The sequence below is a fragment of the Tamandua tetradactyla genome, chromosome 5, assembly GCF_023851605.1.
Source record: "Tamandua tetradactyla isolate mTamTet1 chromosome 5, mTamTet1.pri, whole genome shotgun sequence".
Taxonomy (NCBI): Eukaryota; Metazoa; Chordata; class Mammalia; order Pilosa; family Myrmecophagidae; genus Tamandua; species Tamandua tetradactyla.
Window position 1 is genome coordinate 88718893 of NC_135331.1, and position 17824 is coordinate 88736716.

General features: G+C 38.5%; 1 pseudogene; it reads left to right on the forward strand.

The window, feature by feature from the left end:
* The first annotated feature begins 14380 nt into the window (after positions 1 to 14380).
* Positions 14381 to 15490, forward strand: LOC143682604 (F-box only protein 28 pseudogene; annotated as a pseudogene).
* Positions 15491 to 17824: the final 2334 nt, after the last annotated feature.

Sequence of the window (17824 nt, forward strand, 5' to 3'; positions counted from 1 at the left end):
CAAATTTAACTTTAAACCTATTAGACTGGATAGAACATTAGAAGGTGGAGTAAAGCCAACTGTTGGTAAGGAAATAGGGATGAAGGAAGCCTTCTGCACTGCTAGTGAATACATAAACTGGTACAGACATCCCAGAGAAAAACTTGTGATATTTAATCACATTAAGTGTACGAATACCATATGATCCAACAATTCTACCTCTCGGAACACACACACACAACTATTATATAGGAAGGTAAGGAGGCTTGTATGAGGATGTTATTTGATTTATGGGGACAGGAAGACAGAGGCAATCTTGGCATCTACCAGAGGGAACGTAGGAATAATATCATGAATGCACACTGTGAGTATGCAGAAGTTAAAAGAAGTGAAGTAGATACACTCCTGGTAATATGGTAGATCTTTAAAACAGAGATTTGAAAAAAAATCAACAAATGGAACTACAATAAGGGGATACTAACATGGATAAAGAACAAAATGAAACATTTCAAACAAACATAAAATAGACGTCTGAAGGTGGCGAACAAGTGAACAAATGAACCATTAAGCACAAAACCACTTACTTAAAATAAAAATACATAATACAATACAACACACATTTTACAAGTATACATAGAACAAAAAGATACATATAAAATACACTGTACTGGTTTCCATTAATAATGGGAAGGAAGTAAGCAGAGGAGAATGTGGATAGAAAAAGGAATAAAGAATAACAAGCAAAAAAGAGGATTTTGTATGAACCAATCACAGCAAGGTACCATGAACTGAGGAATATAATTAATTCCACCATTTTTTTCCCCACCATTTTGAGTCAATGACTCAAAATCAACATGGATGGCACTCACGGGGACAATTTTGAGTAAAGAAGCCAGATGCAAAAAGTCAGTTATCTATTGCTGTATAGCAAACCACACCCAAACTTAGTGGTTTAAAACAAAGCAATTACTTGATTATCTCTTGCAAATCTGCAGGTCGACTGTGCTTTATGAAACCTGATGTAGCATACCAACCAAAGCATTTATTTTTTGCAGCTGCTCCACACAGCACCTCACATTCTGTGTATGGATATTGGTTATGTTCTCGGGCTGCCCATCGTATTTGAACATGCAATATGGCATTTCCCCTACCTTAAGACCCCTACTCCCCCATGGTAGAAACCAGAAGCCTCACTTCCCTTAGCCGTCTTTGCAGCGAGAGCACAAATACAGAACCTAAGACCCGTCAGTCTGATCCACCTACCTAAGACTTCAACTCAAAAGTGAAAATGGCAGGAAATGGAGAACCGCCCTGCATTCATTTTGCTGGTGAGGGTGACTGAAGAAGAAATTGACTTTTGGGGAAGCAGTGGTAAAAAGGGGGAGTTCCTAGTACAGAAGTGACTTTGGAGCTGCCTTCACCAGTGGTTGCACTGAAGTCCCCTTCCTTACAGCAGAGCAAACGGAACAGCTAGAAGTGGTGAGGGCAGCAGCAGGACTGGTCTGTGAGTGCTTTAGGGTTTTACCTCCAGTCTAGTGCTCCAGCGTTTCTACTCTGAGAGATTTATTTGTTCTCTTCATTAATGAGGGAACCAGGGAAAATGCAAGAGACCTGATTCAAAAGGTGTTTGAAAAACAGACATATATAGGCAGTCAAGAAAGATCAAGGTGTCAGATTCAAAACGGCTCTTCTGCTCTGGGGCAATAAAGTCCTAACCTTGGCGTTACTTTCATTTCCGGAAAGAAAGCAAAATCATCCCTTATCAGCTTTCTACAGATTAACCTCTAATTGTACACAGCCGGCTGGGTTCTTTTCTGTCAAATAACGATGCCTAAAACGCTCAGATTTTGATCAGGCAGGATTATCAGGAAATGTTCAAGCACAGCATGTTAAAGGGTCAAGCAAGCACAATTTCACCTTATTTCTAATTTTTGGAACATCTTTCCTACAAACTTTCTCCTTTTGACCATTTGCTGCCCCTAAGGTACAGGAATACTCTCATTTGGGATCCTGTATTTGAAAACCTCCTCCATCTGGCCCATTTTAAGATTCACGTGAAGTTAACAAAGTCAGGGTCTTATGATATGAAGACTGGAAGTTAGCATCCATCTAGAAGTCTTTAAGACCCCTAAGGATGTAATCTTAATCACTTCTGCCATACCCAGAAATATTTTTATTGCCATTGTCAGCTTTATTCTGAGAACCGTGTGCCTGCTCAGCTCTCTGAGTTTTGTTTATTGGGTCTATAAGGGCAGATAAAGCATCTTTTCCTCTAAGATGCCCAAAGTGCAGCAATGCTCTTGGCTTGTCACAATTAACATCTTTTTTCCACCTGTCAAATAGGAACTGAATAAGCTATGAACCAGTAAACTGGTGGGATTTGCAGGTCTTTTTTCTACATATGAGTTGTAATCCTAGCTCTTTAATAAGAATTTGCCATATCCAATCAATGAAATATCCAATCAATAGCATTTCTGGCATAGTTATGGTTCCAAATTTGTACATCGAAGGACTATTGAAACAATGAAAATTGCTACATTGACAGAAAAAGTAAAGCAATCCATGAAAGGCATTTCGTATAATATTTTTATTTTTTATTTATCGGATTTTTTTCTCTTTTATTTATTTTTTGTCTTTTTATCTTGTGTATAATTTTTTTTAAAGAACAATCACTATACATGATCTTTTCTTTAGAATGTTCATATATTCTGCCTGTGATGCTGGCTACAGATATTTTTGCTTATAGATGTTATTAAAAGTAAAATTTCATTCAATGTCCTTTAACAAATGATAATTGAAAATTTTTTAAGCTTACTACATTGTGAAAGCATCTGTCCGAATTCCAGTTAACAGGGTCAACATCATCTTTAATTTCTTCTGAGTACTCATTTATCTTGGTGATCTATAGTAAGAGTTCCTGAAATCTGAGGTTCTGTTGGAACAAAATACCATCCAAAGAATGTTTTATTTCAGTTTCCATAAGCATAGGATAAAGTTGGGGGCTATAAATAGATAAATCAAGAAGAAAATAAATGTTTTTTCATATGCCCTTTAGAAAATAACATTAACACAATTTTATAACATTTAAAATAAATCATCATAATTAAATATCAGTCAACAATTTCATCATCATATTTCTGGTTGCGCTAATCTTTGGCTAACAGACTATGTTAATGAATTCATGCTTCTGTACTAAAACAGTCCTGTAAATTCCAAGTTTTAAGTCCCATGGTGCAGTCTGACAGGTGTTATAGGTGACAAGTGTCAGCCTAAACTGATGTGCTGGTTTAAATCTGCTATGCATCCCAGAAAAGACCATGTTCTTGTAATCTGTTTTTGTGGGGGCAGACCTGTTGTGGGTGGGAAATTTGGGTTAGGCTGTTTCCATTGAGATGTGTTCCAGTGGATCTTAATTCAAAGTGGATCTTAATCCTTTACTGGAGTCCTTTGTGAAGAGGATAAAAGACAATTAAAGCAATAGAACTTATTAAGAAATGTCCCCAGAGAAACAATCAAGGACGCACAGGAGCTGAGAAAGCCATTGAAACAAACCAGAACGCAGGAGAGAAGGACCAACAGACATCACCATGTGCCTTCCCATGTGACAAAGGAACCCCAGATGCCAGTACCGTTTCCTCAGAGATGGTATCTTCTCTTCGTGCCTTAATTTGGACATTTTCATGGCCTTAGAATTGTACATTTGTAAACTACTAAATCCCCATTGAAAAAGCCAACCCATTTCTCGTATATTGCATTCTGGTCACTTTAGCAAACTGAAACAACTGGTAAATTTCTTCTCCTAATTCTATTCTATGCAATATCAAGAGTCAAGAGTACATAGTAGAGTAATTTTTACTGAGCCTCTGGGGCTATTTTTTTTCTGTTGCTTCTCTCAGAAGACCATTTTTGATGAGTAGCTTACACAGAGTGCCTTTAGGCGAGCGTGAGTGGAAAGCAGAAAAAACATCTGCTGATGATAAACCAATGGTTCTGTTTAATTTATTGCAGTAACCAACAATATCAGAAGAGAAGGTTGAATCTCCTAATGATCTATAGTACATTCCTGTTTCACAAAGATTTATCAATCATTACTCTGAAGGTAAGAACGTATTACAGACAGTGAGGGAACTGAAAACTTTCCAGAGTATTCTCATTCACCCTGTAAAGTACATAATACTTTCTCACCAATTGACAAGAGTATTTTAAACCTAAAGACAAAAATGAATTTTTTTCTGTTTTCTTTTTGTTTCTTTTTCTGAACTGATGGAAATGTTCTAAGAAATGATCATGATGATGAATATACAACTATGTGATGAAAAAAAGTTCATATGGTATGCTGATTGGTTTTATTAATAAAAATTTTAAAAAAACAGAACTGTAAAACACAGTGAACCCTAATGTAAACTATGGACCTTAGTTAATAGTACAATTATCATAATATTCTTTCATCAATTGTAATAAAGGTACCACAGTAATACATGAGGAGGTATATGCCAACTCTGTATTTTCTGTATGATTTTTCTATGAAACTACAACTTCCCTAATAAAAAAACTTATATTAAAAATTCATCAAAGTTTCTAGGGTTTGATAACCAGTTCCGTTTGTTCCCCCAGTTCAAGGGATGGGAGCTGCTTCCCACAGTTATTACCTCTTTTAGTTTAGTGGCTCCTTTTTTCTTTTTCTGATCTCTAATACCAGTGTAATCTATTCCTTATAATCTCTCTATTGGGTAAAAAAAAAAAAAAAAAAGGTTAACTAATTGAGAAAACGTTGTCAAATCTTTACCTCGTGTCATGTATCAAAATAATTCCCCTTGAGATGCAAATGTTCAAAAAAATGATCGTGGTGATGAATACACAACTATGTGATGAGAGTGTGAGCCACTGATTGCAACCATGTCAAGAATGTTTGTATGTTTGTTTGTTGTTTACAATAAAAATGTTTTAAAAAATCTTCTCAAAATAAATGGGTGCATGGGTAGTTCAGTGGTTAGAATGCCCGCCTTTCATATGGGAGACCCAGCTTCGATTCCCAAACCATACACCCACGAGAAATAAATAAATAAATACCCATATAAAGAAGTAAGAAAAAATAAAATAAAAATCAATGGATTAGCAGTCACCAGGCCCGTGTTTGAATATAATTGAGTATACTTTTACACTTCTGGAAAACAATGCAATCACTAAAACATAATCATATTAATAATACTTTCCCTGGACAAATTAATCTAGGAAGGGTTGCGTTCCTTTTCTTTTTAATTTTACCACATTGTGGGTTTTATACACAGGGTAGCTTTTTTGATAGTATAGAATTAATTAGAAACATAAAGCACACCAAATAGACCTAATTGCTTTCAGCAATCGTCATTCTGTCAAGTGAAAGCGTAATCCTCTGGTGCCACCCAGTGGCCATCTGGGAATAAGCAAAGATATTGGAGTGTTAAGGATAGCTTAACTTTTTCTATATTCTGAATACATGGTTTTGGGTTTGAGGAAGGTAATAACAAAAAATAATTTTCAGAGGAAACTGGTCATTTCATTACAATAAGTGTACAGGTACCTAACAGCAGGAAATGATTGTAGTTTTGCAGTCTCAATAACAGAATAACAACAACAATAAACATAAAAGAAAGTAACATCACTAATATAAAAGCTCTATGTTTCTCAAAAGCAAAAGGCTTTTGTAATTTGTTTTAAAACATGCTTAACTGACCCAGCAAATGAACTCCCTGTCCTACCCCACTAAGTGGGGCATGACTCCCAGCCGTGGAAATCTCCCTGACAACGTGGGACAGAACTCTTGGGATGAGCCAGGACCTGGCATCAAGGGCCTGAGGAAAACCCTCTTGACCAAAGGTGGAAGAGAGAAATGAGACAAATAAAGCGTCAGTGGCCAAGAGATTTCAAACAGAGCTGAGAGGTTATCCTGGAGGTTATTCTTACGCATTATATAGATAACCCTTTTTAGTTTATGGTGTATTGGAGTGGCTGGGGGGAAGTACCTGAAACTGTTAAGCTGTGTTCCGGTAGCCTTGATTCTTGAAGATGATTGTATAATGATACAGCTTTGACAATGTGACTGTGTGATTGTGAAAACCTTGTGTCTGATGCTCCTTTTATCTAAGGTAGGGACAGATGAGTAAAAACAATGTGGATAAAAAGTAAATAATAGGGGACACACAGGTTAAAATAATTTGGGCAGATGGAAATACTAGCCGGCAATGACAGGGAGGGTAAGGGATATGGTATGCATGAATTGCTTTCTTTTTTCTTTCTTTTTCTGGAGTGATGCAAATGTTCAAAAACATCATCATGGTGATGAATACACAACCGTGTGATGATACTGGAACCCACTGATTTAAACCATGTATAGAATGTTTGTATGTTGCTTTACCAATAAAAATATTTTTTAAAAATGCTTAAGAATATGGCAATATCAGCACAAAAGTACTATGAGTTATCAGGCTCTTGAGTGTGGGAAAATGGCCGGAGGTCAGAATGTTTCCATAACGCAGATAAAGGTGCGGACCTCGGAACACCGGGTCCTGCGGGGGCGGAACACTGTCCTGGCCAGCACAGGACTGTTTGCAGAAGGAAGCATTCTGAATTCTGTACTGCCTGCCTGAGATTAATGTCGATGTGGCAGTTCCGGCGAAAAACAGCTAACAACCTTGAAAGATACTTTCCGTTTTGAAGCTTCTCAATAAATACGATGAGGAGCTCAGGGTCGAGGCTCTTGTCCTTTGAGACATGAGTCCCCTGCTCTCGTCTTAAAAGACTCTTCTGTGTGAGTGTCTTTATTTTTCAGATTCATGGTGCCTTCCTTGGCCTCTCGTGCTGAGCTAGTCTCAGCACTTGAGCGGAAATATTTTGATGAGATGAGGAACTTCTGCTAGGTGGGTAGATGACACTAAAGGTGACAAATAATTTTTACTACCTGTTTCTAAGAATAGAATGAATGTTACAGGTTTTGAACTACAAACCCTGTTATTGATTTTAACACTTGTGTGTTTTAAACATTCATAGATATGTAGATGGATGATAGATAGATATTAAATATACTAAATACAGTTCCAAAAACATATATATATGTGTTTATATATATAATAGCTGACACTATTATTTAAAATTTTCAACTTTAGCTTTAAAATGTAATTAACCAGTTTCTGGTCAACCAAGATGTCGGCATAAAATGTTCCTGGTTGCCATTCATTCCCACACAGAATCTTTGAGCTTCTAGCAAAAACTGGCAGAGCCATCTTCCTTAGAACTCCGGAAAACATAAAAGGCTTCAGTAACTTGGAGAGTGAAAAATCAGAAAAATAAGCCTGAAAAGTGGTAGATGTAGCTCTGGGCACCCTTTTGTCCCCTTCCCACCCACTCCATGGTGCAGTGTGGAACCAGCCTGCACTCCCATTGAGTGTCCCAGGCTCTGTTCCAGAGGAAACAAAGGAAGCCTCATATGCATACTGCGGTTTCTTGAATATGTCAGTATCAAGTTTTCAGGAAGCAACATCAAAGACTGAAGCATGACACTTGTCTCTGGTTCAACCTTCCAGAACTTCCCCTACAGGCAGCAGCTCACTGACAGCTAAAGCAGTGTATGAAACAACAAAGGCAAAGTGGCCTGGGGTAAAATACTTGCTTTAAGTCATACATTAGAGTGGCCAGAAAAGAGAAAGTTTATTTCATAAGGAGTAGAGGGGACATTCAAATTCCTGCAAATGGGGACATTCCTAAGGCCACAAGCAAGCAAAAGTCCAGGCCGAGACTCAGGCCTATAAAGCGCAGAGAGAACCCTTTACTTCACATTTACCTTGGCCTAATCTTTTTTTTCTTTTTTTAATTTTAGAATGCTTTATTATAAAATATAGCATAAAAGCAGAAAAATGAATTCAACCAAATATATGGTTGACAAACATAAAATGAACATCCATGCAGTCATAATTAGGGAAGGATATAGACACCCTCCCAAAAGATGCCCCATTTCAGTTAATTTCTAATCATAAAATCACAAGCCCCACTCTGCCTTCCCCCATCACCAGTATCCGGAATTATAGAAAGAAAGTTTTTTCTCACTGGTATTATTGTCTCTGTATGCATTCTTAAATCAATATATTTTAATTTGCACATTTTATATTGCATGAAATGGAATCATACTGGATTTTTTCATCAGGTTTCTTTTGTTCTAAATTACACTGGAGTCTTCTACAGTTTGGTAGTACATTCACTTTTTAAAAAGTTATGTTTTTATAGTTGTTGTAATCCTCTGGTAAAAAATCTGCTTAATCACCAATCAAGTCACTGCAGAATCTTTACTTCATCTTTTCACCAGTGCCAACACTGACCTCTGGGCAGTCCTTTCTTCATTCTGTTCTTCTGTTCCTATTTCTGTTTTGTTGAAGTTGTCATCTTCTCATATGGGTCATGTCTTGCAAATCTTCATTTGGGCTTCATTTTTTTCCCCCATAATTCAAAGAATCTTAAATTATGCTGGAGCCAGTTGTTTTGCCACCAACAATATGGTTTCTGAATTCCAACACAAAAATGACATCTGGTGTAGTCTTATACATTTTGACTAGTTTTTCCCAAATTTCTGTTTTAGATTCTGTTCTAGTTGGCTAGCTACCAGAATGCAATATACCAGAAAAACGGAATGGCTTTTAAAAAGGGGAATTTAACAAGTTACATGTTAACAGTTTTTAGGCCATGGAGATGTCTCAATTAAAGCAAGTCTGTAGAAATGTCCAATCTAAGGCATCCAGGGAAATATACCTTGGTTCAAGAAGGCCGATGAAGTTCAGAGTTTCTTTCTCAAGTGAGAAAGCACATGGCGAACACAGTCAGGGTTGCTCTCTCAGCTGAAAGGGCACATGGCAAACACGGCATCATCTGCTAGCTTTCTCTCCTGGCTTCCTGTTTCATGAAGCTCCCTAGAGGCATTTTCCTTCTTCATCTCCAAAGGTCATTGGCTGGTGGGCTCTCTGCTTCTTGAGACTATGTCATTCTTCTCTATTCTCTGAATCTCCTGCTTTCTCCAAAATGTTTCCTTTTTTATAGGACTCCAGTAAACTAAACAAGACCCACCCAAATGGGTCTCCCCCTAATCCAGTTTAACAACCACTCTTGATTGAGTCGCATCTCTAGGGAGATGACCATTACAGTTTCAAACAAACAGTACTGAATAGAGAGTAAAAGAAATGGCTGCTTTTACAAAATGGGATCAGGAGTAAAACATGGCTTTTCTAGGGTACATACATCCTTTCAAACCGGTAAAGGCTATGTTGCCTTTCCTAAATGAAAGACATCAATGACCATTTGTTTCTGTGGCAGTGATCAGTTGGCTGTGAACTTCTTGGTCTGGATAGTAAATATATCATTCGTGATGGTGGCTGATCCTTAGGCAGCCAGGGAGAAAAAGAGGCCCTCTCTTTTCCAATCATATCTTCTTTGACCGGCAAGGTAGCCAGTAGCAACTTTTGGTTATTGAATATTTGATATGTGGCTAGTCTGGACACACACCTTCATCTTCTGGCCTCCTGGGGCCTCTGTGACCCAAGCAGGGGAGACAGCGGTGGGGGTGGGGACCTGGCCGAATCTTCTTAATAAGAAAGTTAAACTCTGAAAGAGAGCCCTGGCCACCACAAAGCCAATTTGCAAAAACTGGGGAAGGTGTTTTTTGCATTTGTTTGTTTTTGTTAACTCCTGGCACTCGAGGTAATCACGATTATACCACTAATGGGATACAAACTTAGGGAACAGACATCTCAGGGTCTGTAAGCAAAGCTTAAGAGATCTTTGAACATCATCAAGTGCACCAATAAACACATTATGAGAGTCCCAGAAGGAGAAGAAAGAGAGAAAGGGGCAGAAAGAATATTCAAAGACACAATGGCAGAAAACTTCCTAAATTTAATGAAAGACATGAATGTTAAGCATCTCAGATGCTAAACATACTCCAAACAAGTTAAACCCAAATACATCCACACTGTGATATTTTATAATCAAACTATTGAACACAAAAGGTAAAGAGAGAGACTTCCGGGTCAAGATGGCGGCTAAACAATGTGTGCGTTTTAGTTTGTCCTCCAGAACAACTACTAAATAACCAGAAACAGTACAGAACAGCTCCTGGGGTCACGTCAGTGACCAGACACACAGCGTACCCCAGTCTGGACCAACTGGACCGGCTGCAAGCACCCCCAAAAACCATGAGTTCCCAAAGATGCGGCAGCTGGCACCCCTCCCCCACAAGCCACTTCCCAGAAGGGAAAGGCAAGGACTTTACCAGCAGCAGAGACTGGGCACAATCAAACGCCAATTGTGGAACTAATTAACAAATTCTGACTACTAAAAACAGGCCCCCAGCTTAGGTGAACCTGATCAAAGCAGAGGTTGCTCATTTTTGCCCTGGCACCAAGGGGGCAGGACTGACAGAAAAAGGGGGAAAAAAAGAGAAGGAAACAGAGGTTTTTGTGGCTGTGTATCTACAAAGGCTTGACTGCCTCTGGATACAGTGGCAGGACTTTTCAGGCTGCAACTGCCCCAGGCATAGGCAGAAGTGAGCTCTTTGGGGGGCTTATCTGGAGCCTGTGCCTTCCCCAGGGATGGAGTGAAGCCCCACCCAAGTAGAATCCCTCCATCAAGGAATTCAGACACCAGGGCTTGGTAATTTGAAGCCATTAAAACCCGCCTACAACTTCTCTTCTGTCTCTACCATGCCCCCAGCAGGGAGAGTCTGCTGAAGTTAAAGATACTGCATCATCTTATGCTGGTGGGACCTGCAGTCAGACAAGCACCACATACTGGGCAGGAAAAGAAAAACAGAGTCCAGAGACTTCACAGGAAAGTCTTTCAAACTGCTGGGTCCCACCCTCAGGGAAAACCGATGCAGGTGACTCTTTCCTCCTGATAGGAAGCCAGTTTGGTCTGGGAAAATCTGGCTGGGGTCTATAATATCTAAGTAGACCCTCCTAAGTGTGTGTGTGGCGGGGGGGAAGGCACCACACAAGCAGGGCAAGAAACAAGAAAACAAGAACTGAAAAATTCTCCTCTGTTAAACAAAACTTAAGCTAAAGGTCCAGATAAAGCTGAACGGAATGTCAAAGAACAGATAGACAACAAATTCATCCAGCAAGAAAACCTTAGATAAAAGAAGTGAAAGCAATCTCCAGAATAAACTAATTAAGGTAATTAAATGCCTAGACGCCAGCAAACAACAACAAATCACACTAGGAAAATTGAAGCTATGGCCCAGTCAAAGGGACAAACCAACAATTCAAATGACGTACAGGAGCTGAAAGAATTAATTCAGAATATACTAGCAGACATGGAAAACCTCATCAAAAACCAAATCAATGAATTGAGGGAGGATATAAAGAAGGCAAGGAAAGAACAAAAAGAAGAAACTGAAAGTCTGAAAAAACAACTCACAGAACTTATGGGAATGAAAGACACAGTAGAAGAGATGAAAAAAACAATGGAAACCTACAATGGTAGATTTCGAGAGACAGAACATAGGATTTCAAAACTGGAGGATGGAACATCTGAAATCCAACAAGAAACAGAAACTATAGGGAAAAAATGGAAAAATATGAGCAGGGACTCAGGGAATTGAAAGACAATATGAAGTGCACGAACATACGTGTTGTGGGTGTCCCAGAAGGAGAAGAGAAGGGAAAAGGAGGAAAAAAACTAATGGAGGAAATCATCACTGAAAATTTCCCAACTCTTATGAAAGACTTAAAACTACAGATCCAAGAAGTGCAGCGTACCCTAAGAGAATAGATCCAAATAGACATACTCCAAGACATTTAATAATAAGAATGTCAGAGGTCAAAGAGAAAGAGAGGATCTTGAAAGCAGCAAGAGAAAAGCGATCCATCACATACAAGGGAAGCCCAATAAGACTATGCTCAGATCTCTCAGCAGAAACCATGGAGGCGCGAAAACAGTAGGATAATATATTTAAATTTTTAAAAGAGAAAAACTGCCAACCAGGAATTCTATATCCAGCAAAATTGTCCTTCAAAAATGAGGGAGAAATTAAAACATTTTCAGACAAAAAATCACTGAGAGAATGTGTGACCAAAAGACCAGCTCTGCAAGAAATACTAAAGGGAACACTAGAGACAGATACAAAGACAGAAGAGAGAGGTGTGGAAAAGAGTGTAGAAAGGAAGACTATGAGTAAAGGTAAAAAGAAGGAAAATTAGATATGACATTTAAAATCCAGAAGGCAAAATGGTAGAAGAAAGTACTACCCATGCAGTAATAACACTGAATGTTAATGGATTCAACTCTCCAATCAAAAGACATAGTCTGGCAGAATGGATTAAAAAACAGGACCCATCTATATGCTGCCTCTACTCAAAGGACACGAGGCCAAGGACACAAATGGACATTTACACACCAATGTTTATAGCAGCATTATTAACAATTACCAAGAGATGGAAACAGCCAAAATGTCCATCAACAGAGAGTTGGCTAAACAAACTGTGACATTTACATAAAATGGAATATTATGCAACTGTAAGACAGAATAAAGTTATGAAGTATATAACAGCATGAATGGACCTTAAGGACATTTTGCTGAGTTTGATTAGCCTGAAACACAAGGACAAATACTGTATGGTCTCACTGATATGAACCGATATTAGTGAATAAACTTGGAATATTTCCTTGGTAACAGAGACCCTCAGGAGATAGAAATAGGGTAAGATATTGGGTAATTGGAGCTGAAGGGATACAGATTGTGCAACAGGACTGAATACAAAAACTCAGAAATGGACAGCACAATACTACCTAACTGTAATACAATTATGTTAAAACACTGAATAACGTTGCATATGAGAATGATAGAGGGAGGAGGGCTGGGGCATAAATGAAATCACAAAGAAAGATAGACGACAAAGATTGAGATGGTGTAATCTAGGAATGCCTAGAATGTATAATGATAGTGACTAAATGTATAAATTTAAAAAATGGTTTTGCATGAGGAAGAACAAAAGAATGTCATTACTGCAGTGTGCTGAAAATAGATGGTACTTAATATTTTAAAATTTCAACTAATGTGTGAGACTAAAGCAAAAAATGTTTATTTGGTACAAATCTACACTTTGACTAGTGCATCTCCTAATATAAATTATGTAGATAGTTGATTGAACACCTTAAGTACATGGAATTTTGTATAGGACATGAGATTTTGTTGGTTTGTCCAGGTGATGCCCTGATGAATCCCAGAGTGATTTGATCAGTGAGTGGAAAAGTATTTGCAAAGTCCCCTTTGGGGAATGGTGACAACAGGAGAAAACTCAACTTTCCCAAGTTGAATTCTTGATATTCTCACAAGCAGTGTGGACAACCAAAGCTATAAGCTGAGCCCCCAGTCTTGGGGTTTGTTCATATGAAACTTAACCCCACAGGGGATAGGTCAAGCCTACTTAAAATTAAGCCTAAGAGTCACCCCCAAAAGAATCTCTTTTGTTGCTCAGATGTGGCCTCTTTCTCCAGCCAACACAGCAAGCAGACTCACCACCCTCCCCCTGTCTACGTGGGACATGATTACCAAGGGTGTGGATCTTCCTGGCAGAGTGGGACAGAAATCCCAGAATGAGCTGAGATTCAGCATCAAGGGATTGAGAAAAACTCTAGAATGAGCTGAGACCCAGCATCAAGGGATTGAGAAAACCTTCTCGTCCAAAAGGGGGAAGAGTGAAATGAGACTAAGTGTCAATGGTTGAGAGATTCCAAACAGAGTAAAGAGGTTATCCTGGAGGTTATTCTTATGCATTAAATAGATATCACCTTGTTATCCAAGATGCAATGGAGAGGCTGGAGGGAACTGCCTGAAAATGTAGAGCTGTGTTCCAGTAGCCATGTTTCTTGATGATGATTGTATAATGATATAGCTTTCACAATGTGACTGTGTGATTGTGAAAACCCTATGTCTGATGCTCCTTTTATCTACCTTGTCAACAGATGAGAGGAACATATGGAATAAAAATAAATAATAGGGGGAACAAATGTTAAAATAGATTTAGTCTGAAATGTTACTGATCAATGAAAGGGATCAGTAAGGGGCATGGCACATAAATTTTTTTTTTCTGTTTGTTATATTTTTCTGTTGTCTTTTTATTTCTTTTTCTGAATTGATGCTAATGTTCTGGGAAATGATCATGATAATGAATATGCAACTATGTGATGATATTGTGAATTGCTGAGTGTATGTGTTGGGAATGTTTGTGTTTCTTGTAATTTTTTTTAATTAATAAAAAATAAAAAAAGGTAAAGAGGGAATTCTGAAAACCACAAGAGAGAAGCAACGTGACACATACAAGGGACCCTCAATAAGATTAAATGTTGATTTCCCATCAAAAACTATGGAGGCAAACCCCCCAAGATGATAGTGTCATTGGAGGAGCAAATGGCCCAGGAAGGAGGCAGTGGCTACAGCAATGGCTGCTCCTCTTCGGCTGCTGCTCTGCTCACTGACAGTCCCCACCAACCACACTGCAGCCCCCACATCCAGGGTCCCAGATACCCCCAGCCCCAACCTGGCTCCAGACCAGCTGCCTCAAAGCAACACGGTGGTTAAAGCGCTGCCCATTGTAGCCATGAGAACATCCTCACCTGTATGTCCTACAATGAAATTAACCAGTTCCACCTGGTTTGTAAAAGAATGGACTTGATCTGCCAGAGAATGTTGAATCAGGGATTTCTGAAAGTTGAGAGATACCATAATCTGTCAGAAACATGTTGAAGCACAACTCCCAAGGAGAGAGTCAGAAAGGAGAAACCATTCATTAACTCCTCATACAGATATCCTTGCTGCTGTTAAAACAAGACTATCATTGTTAAATATGACTTTCATGAAGTCTGTGGATTCCAATCTCTGTTACTGCATCCCAGAAAAGGTGATTGATGAAATTTATCGAGGGTTGAGATAGGTCCATTCTACCAGAGTCCCTCAGTGAGCTCATGAAGTACCTCAAGAGTTAAGGGATATTTCCTCCATGGCAATGAAATACTTTGATGAAAAGATTATTCCAATTCTAAAGAGGAAATTACCAGGATCAGATGTGCCTGGAAGACTCATGGACTCTCCTCCAGTCCCAGGACCATCTGCAGTCTAACAACAATGCAACTCTTCTCTAAGCAGAACTCATCAAAGCAAGAGTTTAACCAAACTCCAGCAGCAGGTGCTGCTATGACAAATGATGTTGGTGTGGCTGTTCTCAAGTGTGAAATTTCTGAGATTCACGCTAAAGTACAAGAATGGCAGAAACAGCTTCAGGACCAGGACCAGAAACTGCCAGAGCAGGCCCAGATCATAGGTGAACAGAATGCACGGTTGGTAGAGCTAGAATGAAAACTGAAAGAAGTTATGGAAAGCACTGTAGGAAGCTCCTCAGGATCTGGGCAGAATGAGGAATCTCCTCAAAAACTAAAAAAGGCAGTGGAAGCCACAGACTCTCTTAGGAAATCTAAACATCTTCAGAATAGAAAGTAAATTGGAATGTGGTTCTGGCTCCAGAAGAAGAGATGAATCTCTGGCAACTGTTGCTGTTCCTTACTCACCTTTGTGTTGCTCACTGGTCAGATGTGGTGATTGAGTAGGAAACAGGACTCAAGGGATGTGGCTTTGCCATTGCTGCATTGAAATAAATTTCAAGTTTTCCTTATGTTACAATTTTAAACAAAAGCTTTACATTTTTTTTACACTCCTCTTTTGAGCGTGTAGCTGGAAAAGCATGTCCTGCACTGTTCAACCTTCTGAGTGATTGATCACCTTAACAACCTCCAAATTGTGTACGGTGGTTATTTTCCCAGTTGTATATTTTTTGAAACATTATTCAACTATCACTGTCTTAGGGTTTTTTTTACTTTTTATTTTGAAATAACTTCAGACTTATGAACCCCATAGAGAAAACTATCACATACCCTACACCCCCAAATACCCAGATCCACCACTGATTTTATTTTAAATGTACTAAATGATATTGTTGTTATTTATTAAGTTCTTTTAAATAACTGTTGCCTTTCACTTCAGTTATTTAAAGTAAGTTTAGGTATAAAATAGGAAACTATTCTTTCCAGGTGGGAATTTGACAGCTATATAAAACCTAAGATTTTAGTATGTACCTTAATTGAGTAAAAGCACAAGGTTACCCCCTTTTACAAGTATGGTTATGCATTCTTTAGATTAATCTTAGCAAATGAAACTTTCCTATCCGTTTTTGTTACCCTTGCATAATTTTGTCCTTAGATGTTCATTAGATAGCCTAAATGGACCTATAGTCTTCTATTAGTGAACATGAATATAAAGCTTTCATAATAAGCATTTACACTATTAGAAGATAGGTCTTCTATTTCAAAATCCAAATTTCAACAGCATACATTTATAACCATGTGTCCATAAGGCTAATGAGTTGCACTTGTTTATGCATGAATGTTCCATAACAGTAGGAGAATAAAGCACTACAGTTCAGCTGTTTAAGACTAACAAAGACATATTAGGAAACTGCCTTCACCACTAACAGAACAGTTATTTGATAGCTGTTATATTTGCATTTGGTTAGTATAGTGGTGTTTAAGGTTCAACAGATGACAAATTATTTTATGCAACTAAAACCAACACGTTACAGGAAAATTGTATATTAGCTGCCTGAGAGAGAATCATCCTGCCCTTCATTGTAAGCTATTAACTTCTTCCTGTAAGTTACCATCATCTTCCTTGGCTGTTTTTCAGAGATGAGCTCTCTATTTTAATGGATCATGCCCACTTGTGAATTTATTATAGAACAACACTACAAACCTGTTTCAAAATGTGAAAAGGCATATATAAGAAGTTAAGGGGATTGACCCCATTCCCACAGCCCAGCCAGATCCTTTGATTATCTCCCACATGGACTTCATTTACTTAATTTGGAAGCTATAGAACCTGCTGTTTTTTCAACTCCTCTTTTGATGTTTAGAACCTGGAAATAATGGGACAAAAAAGTGCATTCAGAGTGATTACACTGTTCTTAAAGACCACTAGGGTGCCATCAGGTCTAAAGCCATTTGTTTTGAGAGCAACTTTTTTTCTAAAATGTACATTTTTGGAGTACTGAACTTTACAGGGGCTTGCCTTAATCTCTAGTAGTTTCAAGATGTATCCACTAATGTTCAACATGTTAAAATATTCTATGTGGCCCCAAAGGTGGGGGAAAACAGAGTAAAATGCCTAAATAAATAAGCTAAAAGGTGTCCAAAAGCTACAGAGGCAAGAAGGCAGTGGGATGACATATTTAAAATGCTGAGAGCAAAATATTGCTAACTGTTTTTGTTTCCTAGGCTACTCAAGCAAATACAATGCAATGGTTTGGCTTAAGCAATGGGAATGTAGTTGCTTATGGTTTTAAGGCTAAGAAAATGTCCAAATAAAGGCATCATCAAGTGATACTTTCTCCTTAAAGACTGTGGCATTCTGAGTCTGGCTGAAAGTTATCCTTGGTCCTTAGGTTGTCACGCAGCAAAGCACATGGTGGTGTCTGCTAGTCTCTCCCTTCTCTTCTGAGTTCTGTTGATGTTTGGCTTCTGGATGCTCCCTCTTGGCTTTCTATTTAAGTCTAATTTCATTTCACTTATAAAGGACCCCATTAATAGAATTAAGACACATCCTGATTGAGGTGGACCCACCTACATTAAAGTAACTTCATCAAAAGTCCTACTTTCAATGGGCTTACACCCGCAGGAATGGATTAAGTTTAAGAACATGTGTTTCTGGGGTACATACAGCTCCAAACCATCATACCAACCAAGAATTATATATCCAGCAAAACTGTCTTTCAAAAATGAGGGA